We start from the raw sequence: 5,122 nt of genomic DNA, 5'->3' as shown, positions 1-5,122 counted from the left end.
TATAGCCCTGGCTGTCCTGGAACTCACTTTGTAGACCAGGCTGGCCTCGAACTCAGAAATCCGCCTGCCTCTGCCTCCCGAGTGCTGGGATTAAAGGAGTGCGCCACCACTCCCGGCTTTTGTGTGTCTTTCTTAATATTTGTAAGAAATTCTAACATAGACCACAACATCCATAATTTACACAAACATTACTGAACTGAAATAATTTCTAACAGGAACGGCAAGAGGGCTTAGCAGCTAAAGGCCTACCTACCCTGTGCTGTATAAGTGTTTACTTTTATCTTTGTGCCTGACGCCCTGAACTGGATTCCCGGGACCCGGATGGGGAGGAGTGGGAACTGACTTCAGAGCATTATCCTCTGACCTGCACACTCTCCATGTGTCACGAACACCCCCACATAAATACACACATAAATAAATGTTAAAAAAAAAAAGTTTTAAAAAGAGTTCTAACAGTGTCCACCACTGCGTGTGTGCTTGGGGTCACACCGCCTCTCCGCTCCTAGAAATCAAACCCTCCAGAGGGGTGAGCGTGACACGAATCCACGTTGGGAGTGGTCACCAGTCGCAAAGGCAGGCGTTGAAGACAATAAATGTAACTGGTAGGTGGAGTCCTTTAAGGGAAATTGTAGGGTACTGTTTGTGAACATATGATGTTTATAAGACAGAAACTCTCTACTGATGTGCCAAGTACAGATTCAACAGCCGGGGATTTGAGACGATCAGGAAAATACAGTGATAAAGCCTGTCACTACTCCATCATGAAGAGCATCGTCTCCAGAACAAGCTTCTCATAGTACTTAAATATTTTGCTTTTTGGCCAAATTAGTATTCGCTTGTCAAGTATTTATTTTTTGGGGCCAAGTATCAAACACGGGGCCTTGTGCATGCTGGGAAAGTTCTGTGCCTCTGAAATATACCGGCTTCTAACTACAATGTTTTAAAAATTGTTATTGCAATTATAATGAAAATATGGAATTTCCTTACTTTCCCAAGTCCCCTTAAACTTACTCCAGGTTTTGTTGTTACTGTTTATTTTTCAAGACAGGGTTTCTCTGTGTAGCCCTGGCTGTCCTGGAACTCACCTGTAGACCAGGCTGGTCTTGGACTCAGGGATCTTCCAGTTTCTGCCTCCCAAGTGCTGGGACTAACGTTGTACCATACCAAGCCTGTTATTTTTTTCCTCTTCTAATCTTTAAGACAGGGTCTCATGTAGCTTAGGCTGTCCTTGAGCTCCAGATCCACATGCCTCGAGTTTCTAAGTGTTGGGGTTACAGGCATGCACCACCACACCCTACACAGTGTGCTCTATAAATTTTATATTTTTATCTTTGTGTCGTGGCATAAAATAGCTGGAAGCAGTAGGAGTTATATCTAAAAAGATAAAACAGCACCATTAGAGACTGGTCAGGAGCACCACCTCAGGTTGGATTTTTCCACTCCCGTGAGGATTTGAGTATGAGTAGTTTGGAGATGGTGCCAAGACATGCCAAGAGAGAGAAAAGAAGTGAGACTGAGCCGGGAAAGGAAGATGCACAGGGCGGGCAAAGGTGACATCTCTGGCTAGCTGGGTGCGCTGGGAGACAGGATGCTGAAGGCTCCAACATTATCCCGAGGCAACACTCATATCCTTGTCATTATTGATCCGAGGGACTGAAATGCTCTTATTCTAACATGTGTGTGGTCAGAGAGGACCCCTGGAGCCAGAGGAAGCTTGCAGACAAATCACATCTTTCACAGAGCTGTTTTTTGGATGTACGAAACCTGTATCTAAATTTGTTTCAGTAGGTTTTGGTCCGTTACTACTAGGTAATTTTGATGTTTTGATGTTATGGTTGTTTAAGAAAGGTGGCTGAGCAAGACAAGGAGAACAAGCCAGTAAGTATCATTCCTCCATTGTCTCGCTTCAATTCCTGCCTCTAGATTTGTACCTTGAGTTTTTGCCCTGTCTTCCTTGCATGATGGATCAAAAGCTGTAAGATGAAACGAACCATTTTCTCCCCAAGTTGCTTTTGGTTAAGTTGTTTATTGAAAGCAAACCCAGACATTCCCAGATGACTCTCCAGAGGTGTCTTTGTGTGTGTGTGTGTGTGCGCGTGCGCGCATGCATGTGTGTATTCATGTTCACATGTAAACATTGCCCTCGGTTTCTTCATTGAGGGCTCTCCACCTTGTAAACAGGGTAAGGAAGGTCTCTGTATTGAGCCCAGGGCTGGTTAGTTTAGCTTGTCCTGCCAGTCAGTTTGCTTTGGGGATCCAGTTTCTGCTTCTGCCCACTGGAATTACCCTCTCTCAGAACTCTCTACTTTGCTTTGGAGCAAGTTGATGGACCAGTGGACCACAGTCTCTGGCTGCAATTGCCCTTCCCTTAGACTTGGAGTCTTGAAGTCTCCTAAAGTCTCAAAGATGATCTTTAATCTCTCACAGGAGCAGCCAGTGCATCCACAGTTGCGTGAGGACAGTGCTGACCCAGATGCTGTGCGTCACCAGAACTTGCTAGATTTATTGATTTGTTTTCAAGAGACCACAAAACTGATTTTCATCTCTGTTTGACGAAAACAGCAAAATCCAGAGTAAAAAAAGACAAAACAATTTGAACAAGAACAAGGTTAGAGACCTCACACTTTCTGATTTTTTTTTTTTTTCGAGACAGGGTTTCTCTGTGTTGCATGGCTGCCCTGGAACTCACTTTGTAGACCAGGCTGGCCTCGAACTCAGAAATCCACCTGCCTCTGCCTTCCGAGTGCTGGGATTAAAGGCATGCGCCACCACACTCGGCTTACACTTTCTGATTTTTTTTTTTTTTTGGTATTTTGAGACAGGGTTTCTCTGTATAGCCCTGGCTGTCCACTTTCTGATTTTTAAACATCTTTACTAAGAGGTAGCAATGAGAACTGTGATTGTGGCGCAAGCATACAGACACACCTTCATAAAGGAGACAGACCAGAGCTAACATACTGAAAGGGGGACCTGTGCATCTATGGTTACAGTTAACATACTGAAAGGGGTCCTGAAAAATGGGCAGGGAGGCTGGCCAGCTGAAACAAAGGGCCACGCTCAGAGCAGGGAAAAAGCCCTACGGTTCATTGTGTGGTGCTGTAGATTGAACCGAGGACTTCACATATTCTTGGCAATGCTCTACCACTGAGCTATATATAGCCAAGCATCCCCCTCCCCCCAACTCCAACAATATCACACAAATACCAGTAAGTTGATTTTAAGATGGCCAAAAGATTTGGACATTTCTCCAGAGAAGACACACAACTGGAAAAATAATCACATAAAAAGAGCACCATCCCTAACCATCAGGGAACTGTAAATCAAGACCATTGTGGGTGGCTGCTTTCAACAACAAAAACAGCTACAAATAACAAGTGCTGGCAAGCACACAGAGAAGCTGTGTCTGGGCACTGTTAGAGGAATGTCAGACCATGCAGCTGCCATGGAAAAGCATTATGGAAGCTTTCAAAGTATTAAAAATAAAATGACCAGGACTGGGAGATGGCTCAGTTGGTGAAGTGTTTGTTCCAGAGGCCCCAGCACCTAAGTTTAGATCTCCAGCACTCATGCAAAGAGACCAGAGTAGTAGCTTGTGCCTATAATCCCAGTGCTGCGGAGGCAGGAGGATGATTCTGGAGCTCATGGGCCAATTTAACCTAACTGGTGAGCTCCAGGCTCAGTGAGAGATGCCATCTTAAAATTAAGGTGGATGCCTGGCATGGTCACTGTCCTCTATTTAGGGCAGAGGCAGGTGGATCTCTGTGAGTTCGAGGCCAGCCTGGTCTACAGAGTGAGTTCCAGGACAGCCAGGGCTACACAGAGCAACCCTGTCTCAGAAAACAAAAAACAAAAAAGGAACAAAACAGAACAAAACAAAAATTAAGGTGGAGAATGAAGAAGATAGTTGATATTGTCTTCTGGCCTACACATTCACTTGCGCGCGCGCGCGCACACACACACACACACACACACTATATATATATATATATATATATATATATATATATATGAACAATTCTGCTTTCCACAGTATCTGAAGACAGATCTTGATGTTTTGAACATTCATGTTCATAAATATAGCATTATTCCCAATAGTCAAAAGACAGGAACAACCCAAAAGTCCATCACTAGTTTTCTGTAATCACAGCACTTGGGAGACTGAAGCAAAATTGGGTATGGTGGTCCTTGCCTTTAACCCCAGTATGCAAGAGGCAGAATTTACTTTGTGAGTTCAAGGCCAGTTTGGTCTACTTAAAAAGTTTCTGGACAGCCAGAGCTACATAGGTGAGGCCCTGTCTCCAACAACAACAACAACAACAACAACAATAACAACAGCCCAAAGCAAGAGGATCAGTAACTTAAGGCGATATTTTAAGGTCAGCCTTGACCCTGTCTTTAAGAATTGGGGGAAAGCCGGGCATAATGGTGCATGCCTTTAATCCCAGCACTCAGGAGGCAGAGGCAGGTGGATTTCTGAGTTCAAGGCCAGCCTGGTCTACAAAGCGAGTTCCAGGACAGCCAGGGCTACACAGAGAAACCCTGTCTCGGAAAAACAAAACAAAACAAACAAACAAAAGAAATGGGGGAAAAGACAAACAAGAAAGAATAACATGGGGGTTGGAGAGATGGAGCAGTAGGGACACTGGCTGCTCCTCCCACCTCACAGTCTCTTATAACTCCAGTCCCAGGAATCTGCTTTCTGCTGACCTCCTCAGGCACCAGGTACACACATGGTGTACAGACATACATGCACGAAAAACACTCATACACATTAAAAATAAATTAAAAAAGAATATGGGCTGGAGAGATGGCTCAGTGGTTAAGAGCACTGACTGCTGCTCTTCCAGAGGTCCTGAGTTCAATTCCAGCAACCACATGGTGGCTCACAACCATCTGTAGATGGGATCCGATGCCCTCTTCTTGTGTATCTGAGGACGGTGACAGTGTACTCATATAAATAAAATAAATCTTAAAAAAAATATTTAAAAAATAAATAAAAGGGGCCTAGCAAACACAGAAGTGGATTCTCACAGTCAGCTATTGGATGGATCACAGGGCCCCCAATGGAGGAGCTAGAGAAAGTACCCAAGGAGCTAAAGGGATCTGCAACCCTATAGGTGGA

Source organism: Mus caroli, chromosome 4 (assembly GCF_900094665.2).
Source record: "Mus caroli chromosome 4, CAROLI_EIJ_v1.1, whole genome shotgun sequence".
Lineage (NCBI taxonomy): Eukaryota > Metazoa > Chordata > Mammalia > Rodentia > Muridae > Mus > Mus caroli.
The sequence above is the reverse complement of the archived record's forward strand: the minus strand, read 5'-3'. Positions refer to the sequence as shown.